General features: G+C 45.2%; 1 pseudogene; it reads right to left on the bottom strand.

The window, feature by feature from the left end:
• Positions 1-518: 518 nt before the first annotated feature.
• On the bottom strand, positions 519-1,881 carry LOC101043812 (DNA replication licensing factor MCM6 pseudogene; annotated as a pseudogene).
• Positions 1,882-9,790: the final 7,909 nt, after the last annotated feature.

Raw genomic sequence — 9,790 nt, 5'->3', positions numbered from 1 at the left:
CTTCCATGGGCATGATGGCGCGTGCCTGTAGTCCCAGGCTGAGGCTGGAGGATCTCTGGAGTCCAGGAGTTCTGGGCTGTAGAGCGCTATGGCGATCGGGTGTCCGCACTAAGTTCAGCATCAATATGGTGACCTCCCGGGAGTGAGGGACCACCAAGTTGACTAAGGAGGGGTGAACCGGCCCAGGTCAGAAACGGAGCAGGTCAAAACTCCCGTGCTGATCAGTAGTGGGATCGCGCCCGTGAATAGCCACTGCACTCCAGCCTGGGCAACATAGTAAGACCCCATCTCTTAACCGCGGCTGCCACAAGCTCCTCAGGGTTTTCCACCGGCTCCTCCCGTGCCACAGGTCTACAGGGATCCTCCGAGCTTGCCTCATGGACGCAGGACACGACGCCAGCCGCCCGCACCTCTTCGAGGGCAACGCCTTTTTTTTTTTTTTTTTTTTTTTTTTAGAACAAATTATTGTATTTTGATGAATAAAAGCAGTAGCTGGCAATCAAAAAAACTATTTGCTTGGTAAGACAGCACATACCCTAAGAGTAATGGGCCTTTTTCTATGAAAACAAAACAAAGGTATTGTTTATAGAGACCACACATTATTTGGTTCCAACTTCACTGGGACAGGAAACACACCAAAGGAAGTGCTGAAGCCTATGTTGGTATAAAAGCTTGTGACAAATGTGGCACACAGGACCATCAGGTCAGTTCTTGTTTCTGAAAACAAATCTTGAAGCATCACTTCCAGAAGCGTTTCTGTCCCTACCAGAGCTCCAGCCAGGAGGTGGTGTGCGACAGTTCCTCAGCTCTGATCAGTTACTTTCACTATCTCAATCTTCCAGCAAGTAATTAGGGTTAACTACCAAGTAGGGATCTTCTTCATAGCTCTCACTTCCCTCTGTGGAGCCTTTCAATCCAGCCTGGGTGAGCTCAATTAGAACATGATCATAATGTGTGAGTCGATGAATGACTTTCTCTATGATTCTTTTCTTATTTATAAGTTCTTCAGAGTCTATTTCTGATTCGATTTCCTTCAAGTACCAGTTAACAAGCTCGCTCCTCTTTAATGCTGACTCATCTTCTTCTTCCATCTTTCTGAGGTGAAGCACAATAAGGTTAGAGATTCGGCAGTACTCAGAGAAGACCAGCGTTAAGGAGGCTTTGGGAGCAGACTCTTGATTTATGTCTTCGCTGTAGCCGTTGATTCCGCTGACAGGGGCAGGGCTGTCAGCAAGACCATTAATGCCACCAGCACCCTCATCCACCTCCATCTGGACCTCTTCCTCTTGATCTAGATTGACATCAGGTGTTTCAACACGGATGATTGATTTATTTAGTAACCGGAAAGCTTCCTTCACATGTTTAGGTTGGACCTCATCACAGCAGTGCATCCGAGCCATGGCTTCAGAGAGACGAATCATGCTCTCAAGCTGTCGCACTGTAATCCTCCACGAAGACTTGGTCACTCCAGAACCATCCCTTTAGCGGAGACGTTTATACTGTTCCACAATGAAGTCCTCTGACTCTTTGGAAATCTTGGGTTTAAACTGTCTTGCAAAGAGAAGATACCTTCTGATACCATCAAGGGAATATACACGATCGATTGATTCCTCAGTTCTTGAATGCAAATCTACTATGCGCCTGGCAATGGCATAATCTGTAACTTCATTACATTCATCCACAAGGATAAAGAAGAGATCAAATCGGGACATGATGGGAGCTGACAAATTTATATTCTGTTTCAATTATTTTGATCGGTCATAGTGTCCACTGATTGGGTTTGCTGCTGCCAAAATGGACGTCCAGGCGTTAAGAGTAGCCTTCACTCCTGCTTTAGTGATGGATATGGTCTGCTGTTCCATAGCTTCGTGAATAGCAACTTGATCCAGAAGTATAAGATGGCGAGATTCCTATCTAAATTCCAAGACAAAGGTTATGCCTACTCCTGCAAATCAATTTAAAATTCCTAAGTTTTCTCTAGGTGACTCCCCAGACAGGGCCACACCAAAGCTCTCTCGGACACAGCGGCCACAGTCATGCTCGTCAGCTGGCAGGGTCACTGTCCACACCACCCCCGTTAGATGCTCACGTGCGCCAGCACCACAAAGCCTGTTGAGCACACGGCGTACGTCAGCCTTGCCCACAGCCACCAGCCGGCGCTTCTCTGGTCTTCTACCGATGACCCCCAAAACTATGCCCCGGGCTGTGGCCTCGCCCCTGTGTGTGCCAGCTCGGAGACTTCACTCTGAGCCCCGCAAGAACTCTTCAATGAGAACTGAACCCACAAGGGAGAGCAACGGAAAGGCAGATTCCAGGCCGGTGGGCATGTCTCCTGATGGGGGTTCTCCTCCTTCCCGTGTGCCTCAGGCACTTCACTTTTCTCCGGAAGAAAGCGATTCTACTGTTTCCAAAAGCACCAGCACAGAAGCGGTTCAGGAGGAAGCCAGGCCCGGTGGAGACGCAGCCCCTACTGAGGCTCTTCTTGTAGATATCAAACTGGACCCACTCATGGTCACCACAGATGCTGCAGGCCAGCCCCGTGTTGACCTGTCTCTCATCGACTTCTGCAATACCCCAGAAGCAAATGTGCCTATGAAATCTGAAAGCAGGCCTCTGATCGACCTCATGATAAACACCCCAGACATGAATAAAAATGTGGCAAAACCTTCACCGGTGGTGTGACAGCTCATAGACCTGAGCTCCCCTCTGATCCAGCTGAGCCCCAAGGCTGACAAGGAGAACATGGATTCCCCACTCCTCAAGTTTTAAGCAGAACCAAATCCTTTGCCTTGAAAGAATAGCCCTAAAGAGGTTTCCAACCCTTGGAAACAAGTTTTAGGCTCGGTGTGGTGGCTTACACTTGTAATCCTAGAACTTTGGGAGGCCAAAGTGGGCAGATGACTTGAGCCCAGGAGTTTGAGGCCAGCCTGGGCAATATAGTGAGACCCCTGTCTCTACAAAAAATATAAAAATTAGCCGGGCGTGGTAGCACATGCCTGTAGTCCCAGATACCCAGATACTCATGTGGTAGCACATGCCTGTAGTCCCAGGCAGAAGTGGGAGGGTCACCTGAGCCCAAGGAGGTTGAGGCTGCAGTGAGCTGTGATTGTGCCACTGCACTACAGCCTGGGCAACAATGTGAGACCCTATCTTGGAAAAAAAAAAAAAAGAGAGAGAAACATGTTTTAGTAGACATTTTATTTGCAGAAGAAAAATAAGCCTAAAGATATTCCCTGTGCTGGAGAGGGTGGGCTGAGGGACTGGGGTCAGCGCTGACCACCCAAGGCCTCTGCTGCCCACAGCTGTCTTCCTCCCTGCCACTGTCGGCTGGAATGTGAAGCTTAAGTCACTCTAAATTAGGGATTTTCTTTTAAATGTTTTGTGTGTAAAATACCAAGTGGCTATTTTTAAAGTTGTTTGTATAAAAAGTTAAAATATTCTAGATTTACATTAAATTTTAAAATAAATGGGCTTACTAAAGCGTAAAGCGAGACTCCATCTCAAAAATAAAAATTTAATTTAATTTAAAAATATATTAAATATATATATATATATATATAAAACCAGGAAACAGAAAGTGAGTATATGCATGGTGAAATTGTTACATATCCTATGTCACGCTATTCTTATTAGTTGACTGTTGTCTTTTACCGTGGAGTAACTAATTCCAGCATCAACAAGAGCTTTTTATGTTTTCTTTTTTGAAATGGAGTTTCACTCTTATTGCCCAGGCTGGAGTACAATGGTGTGATTTTGGCTCATTGCAACTTCCTTCCCTGCCCACCGCCCCCCACCCCAGGTTCAAGTGATTATCCTGCCTCAGCCTCCAAGGTAGTTGGGATTACAGGTGCCCGCCACCATGCCCGGCTAATTTTTTGTGTTTTTAGTAGAGACAGGGTTTCATCATGTTGGCCAGACTGGTCTACAACTCCTGACCTTAGGTGATCCACCCACCTCAGCTTCCCAAAGTGCTGGAAGTGAGCCACGGCGCCTGGCCTAACAAGAGCTTTAAGTACGGTGAACTTGTATCTCTGAGGTGTAAAATTAATTCAGCATTATCTACCTCACAAGTTCAAACGGTTTCTTCGTGAACTAGGCATGCAGAAATAAATAGTCCCTAAAGGCATTTCTGAATGACATTGTTACCAACCATTGATTGGTTCAGGACCCTTGTAATTTTTATTTAACTATATGAGTTGTCTTTTTTTACCATGCTTTTTTCAATGCATTGCTTAGTATTTTTTAAATTTCATGAATACATGTTCAGTTCATTAGATTACATGACCATGTAATATTTTGATGCAGTGTTTTACAAATGAAGTTGCATTTTCTTTTTTCTCTTATTACTTTTTTTAAATTGTACTTTAAGTTCTGGGGCACATGTGCAGAACATGCAGGTTTGTTATACAGGTTTACACATGCCACGGTGGTTGGCTGCATCCATCACCCTGTCATCTACATTAGGTATTTCTCCTAATGCTATCCCTCCCCTAGCCCCCCACCCCCCGACAGGCCCTGGTGTGTGGTGTTCCCCTCCCTGTGTCCATGTGTTCTCATTGTTAAACACCCACTTATGAATGAGAGTATTCGGTGTTTTGTTTTTTTATCCTTGTGTCAGTTTGCTGAGAGTGATGGTTTCCTGCTTCATCCATGTCCTGCAAAGGACATGAACACATTTTTTAAAATACGTATAGTATTCCATGGTGTATATGTGCCACATTTTCTTTACCCAGTCTATTGTCGATGGGCAGTTGGGTTGATTCTAGGTCTTTGCTATTGTAAAAAGTGCTGCAATAAACATACGAGTGCATGGGTCTTTATAATAGAATGATTTATACTTCTTTGGGTATATACCCAGTAATGGGATTGCTGGGTCAAATGGGATTTCTATTTTTAGGTCATTGAGGAATCACCACACTGTCTTCCACAATGGTTGAACTAATTGACACTCCCACCAACAGTGTAAAAGCGTTCCTATTTCTCCACATCCTCTCCAGCGTCTGTTGTCTCTAGAGTTTTTAATGATCGCCATTCTAACGGGCGTGAGATGGTATCTCAACATGGTTTTGATTTGTATTCCTCTAATGACCAATGATGATTGAGTGAAGTTGCATTTTCAGAGCAGTTCTGTATGTTCTGTGATATTTGTCTTTTCAAAGAGAAACCTTTAAGACCTTAAAAACAAAATAAAGAAAAATGAAACTGTCCCAAACCATAGAACACTCTTAGGTGTGCAGTCTTTTTTTCTTGTTCTCATTTTTTTCCCTTTCCTTTTTCTTGTCGATAACAAATATTTACCAGAGTCTAGAGATGCTAGCTAAGGAAGGGCTAAGACGGAGCAGAAATGGGTGGGGGGCAGGTGTCAGGGGGACTGGTTAGATCTAGAGATCCTGGTTATATTTTGACTTTTAATAAAGATGCATTTCAATAGACAGACAAGGTGGCTCACACCTGTAATCACACTGCTTTGGGAAGCCCAGGAGGGAGGATGGCTTGAGCCCAGGAATTTGAGGCCAGCCTGGGCGACAGGCTTTTTCAGAAAGGAAAGTCACCTATTCCCCAGAGGACCATAGAAGGGACAGGTGAGTTGGTGAGAAGCGACAGGTGAGTTGATGAGAAGGAAAATACACACACACACACACACACACACACACACACACACACGGGGGTGGGGGGTGCGGCGCGAGAGAGAACTCACTGAACTTGATCAGTTGTTAAAACTGTCTTTGAAACAGGAACTTGCCTTGGCTCCTCTGAACTGAAGAGCACAGATCTCTCCTGCCTCCTCCATGCAATCACCTTGCCCTTTAAAGCTGTTGCTGGCTAGGGAGGAGCTGCTTCGTTTCTTCAGAGAGAGCTGTTTTTCTGAAACCAGGGGCGGGGTGAGTGGAGGCTTCAGACCCTCAGGGGCTGCCTGGGAGGGTCCCTGGGGGGGATCTTACCACTTTGGTTATCCTTGAGAACCACATATTTTGAGGTGGGGATCCGAACTCTGCTTATATTAAGAAGAAAAGGTGGGGGTAGGGCGCATTTTGCCAAATTACAGATGGAGCTGACTAGAACCAGAACAATTCCCAAAGGAGGTCCTCCCACATCCACAGGAAGGCCAAAAAAAGGCTTGAAATTCCAATTATTTTTGGTGCTTGGGAGACGAGAGGGGGTGAGAGAGGGCAGCAGCAGTGAATGGGAACTGAAGGTGGAAGAAAAAGCCAGACGGCTTGGTCAGTATCATTCCTAACGGAACAGATCCGGAGAGTGCCAAGGATTCTCAGACGTAGTCGGACTCGAGTCTTTTTATTACGCATCTACAGGCTAGACTGTAAAGGAGAATATTCACACATTTTACGTCAGTACAGTGTCTGCTGTGAAGAAACCTCTGCTGTCCCTCCTTGTTTTTCGCCTCTGTTTCTGCGATGACGGGGCAGAGGCGCCCTGCCTGTTTCTCTCGGCACCTCTCAAACCCCCTTCCTCACCCGGGTTTCCTCCAGGAGCCTCTTCCCTTCAGCAGCCTTGGCAGTTTTGTCATTCTTTCTGCTTACGTTTTGCTTTGGGTAAGAAGGATGATAAAAAAGATCGTGGGGTGGGATAGAAATGGGGCACTCTGTGAAAGGCAAGAAAACAATAAACGCATTTGAGAATTGGGCAGAGGGAAAGGGAAAAGACCCTTGGAGAAGAACGGCCTCCTTTTTATTTTTATTTATTTTTTTGAGCAGGGTCTCACTCTGTCACCCGGGCTGGAGTGCGGTGGTGTGATCTCGGCTCACTGCAACCTCCACCTCCTGGGTTCATGCCATTCTCCTGCCTCAGGCCTCAAAGTAGCTGGGACTACAGGTGCGAGCCACCATGCCCGGCTAATTTTTTAATTTTTTGTAGAGACGGAGTCTCATCATGTTGCCCAGGGTGGTTTCAAATTCCTGAGCTCAAGTAATCCACCTGCCTTGGCCACCCAAAGGGCTGGGATTATAGACGTGAGCTACAGTTCCCAGCCTGTATACTTTTTAGGTATTGGTTTTTCTCATCTCTTCAAAAGAATGACTTGGGTTGCATAGGATTCCCAGACAAATACTGGACACCCAGTTAAATTTGAATTTCAGATAAACAGCAAATGACTAAAACTCTGACATGAGGATTCTGTGCATTTGAGGCAGTTCTTGAATCACCTCTACAGTGGTGTTTAAACAGTGGGTACCCAGAGGGCAAGGTTTTAAGGGAATCGGTGTCTAGAGCTGCCTGAGATGCAGAGGGGGCCAGTTCACACTGGCTTCTGTCTTCCCACCTCTACTTTTCTAACAGCCCTCTCTCACTTCTAAAAAGGGAAAGAAAGACATGGCCCTGGGTTGTAAAAACCTTCAGGGCCAAGGCAAGGGACAAAGAAATATCCGTGTGTATGTTTAGACAGGGAAGACTTTTCTAACTGAGATACAAATCCTTTCACAGGTTAAGCTGTTACCAATTCATTGCTCTGCATAAAATTTGGAGAAAAACCTAACTGAATTGACTGCAAATAGATCAATCATTAGAATAACTGTTTTTTTTAAGAATAAACTTTATTGGCCAGGCGTGGTGACTCACAACTATAATCCCAGCCCTTTGGGAGGCTGAGGCCGAGGGATCACCTGAAGCCAGGAATTCAAGACTAGCCTGACCAACATGACAAAACCCTTCTCTACAAAAATACAAAAATTAGCCAGGTGTGGCGGGGGTGGGGCGGGGGAGTGCCTGTAATCCCAGCTACTTGGGAGGTTGAGGTGGGAGACTTGCTTCAACCTGGGAGGCAGAGGCTGCAGTGAGCTGAGATTACACCACTGCACTCCAGCCTGGGTGACAGAGTGAGACTTTGTTTGAAACAAACAAAACTTTATTTTGTAGGGCAGTTTTGGGATCACAGCACAACTGGATGGAAAATAGAGAGTGTTTCCATATACCTCCCAACCCCATGCATGCAAAGCCTCCCCACAGAATCATTTTTGAAGGAGATCTCTAACAGAATTGAATGATGTTACCAGATACCGCCCTGCTGAAAAACAGATCTCAGGTTCCCTGGCAAAAGTGGATTTAGTCATTCCAGGATCCCTTTTGAAGTCATAAGCCTTTCTTGGTTATGTCCCAGTTTTCTTGCCTCTTGTCAGCCCTGGACATTGTCAAAACAAAGTCCTTGCAGCCTCATCTACTTATTAATGTGAACAAAGCTGCTCAGAGCTTACAATTTTAAAAAATGAGAAATAGAGCCTGGTGTGGTGGCTCATGCCTGTAATCCAAGCACTTTAGGAGGCTGAGGCAGGTGGATCACAAGGTCAGGAGATCAAGGCCAACATGGTGAAACTCTGTCTCTACTAAAAATACAAAAAAAAAAAAAATTAGCTGGGTGTGGTGGCATGCACCTGTAATTCCAGCTCAGGAGGCTGAGGCAGGAGAATTACTTGAACCCGAGAGGTGGAGATTGCAGTGAGCTGAGATCATGCCACTATACTTCATTCAGCCTCACAACAGAGTGAGACTCTGTCTGAAAAAAAAAAAAAAAAAAGCAAATAGGGAAAGTATTAGGGCCAGGAGCAGTGGCTCACACCTGTTATTCAAGCACTTTTGGAGGCCGAGGCAGGCAGATCAATTGAGGCCAGGAGTTCAAGGGCAGCCTGACCAACATGGTGAAATCCCATCTCTACTAAAAATATAAAAAAGTAGATGGGCATGGTGGCAGGCACCTGTAATTCCAGCTACTCAGGAGGCTGAGGCAGGAAAATCACTTGAACCCAGAAGGCGGGGGTTGCAGTGAGCAGAGATTGTGCCACTGCACTACAGCCTGGGATACACAGCCAGACTCAATCTCAAAATTAAAAGAAAGAAAGATAAAGAAATAGGGAGGGCTCCATATCTGGATCCCCTTCCATGATCTCGTGGAAGCTCTTTTTCTTTCTCCTTTTTCTCTGTCTCTGCCTAAAATCACTTTTTGCAAAACTCTTTGGGGTCCGATATTTACTTGGCACTGTACCATGCCCGGCGGGGTCCTCCCTCCCATTCTTGGGTGAGTGACAGACAAAGGGCCTGGAAGAACATCCTCTCAGGGGAGCTGAGCCTCCCCTGCTGCCCAAAATTCGGTCACAAATATTGGTGAGCCAGCCAGGAGGAGGTGCAAGCCTCGGAGTTGTAAGTTGTATTGGATGCTCCTCTCTTGCTTGCAATCTGTCCTGCCCCTTTAAGGAAACACTAGGAGCAGTGGCACTGGGCTGTGGGGGTTTTGGAGATTCTGCAGGAACCCCTGGCCAAATTTAAAAACAGTGCTGTGCCCAGCTTCCTCCAAACTCTCTCTGCTTGCTTTCTGCTCTCTCTCTCTCAGCTGTTTTCCATATCTGGATCCCCTTCCACGATCTCATGGAAGCTCTTTCTTTCTTTTTCTCTTTCTCTGCCTAAATAAATCACTTTCTGCAACAACAACAACAACAACAACAACAACCAAAAAAAAAGAAGTAGGGAAAATATTGACACTACATCCTGCTCATTATTGTAATAAGTAATATTAATTGATGAATACCTAACCTCATTATATATACTTGTTAACTATAGATGCATGTAAGTAAATATATAAGCATACATGTATTTAAAAATTCATTCTCATCCATCTCATGAAGAGAATAATTTCTAATGCTATTTTACTGGTTTTGTGTTTATCAATAAAATATATTTTTATCTTGTTATTAATAACTGTAATGACGACTTAGTCTCAAAAACAGTTTTAACACTTAGAGCCTTATGGACACAGGATGATTTTTAACACTGTAAAATCAATTTACAT

Source organism: Saimiri boliviensis, chromosome 13 (assembly GCF_048565385.1).
Source record: "Saimiri boliviensis isolate mSaiBol1 chromosome 13, mSaiBol1.pri, whole genome shotgun sequence".
NCBI classification, from domain to species: domain Eukaryota; kingdom Metazoa; phylum Chordata; class Mammalia; order Primates; family Cebidae; genus Saimiri; species Saimiri boliviensis.
This window is presented reverse-complemented; position numbering and strand designations above follow the sequence as displayed.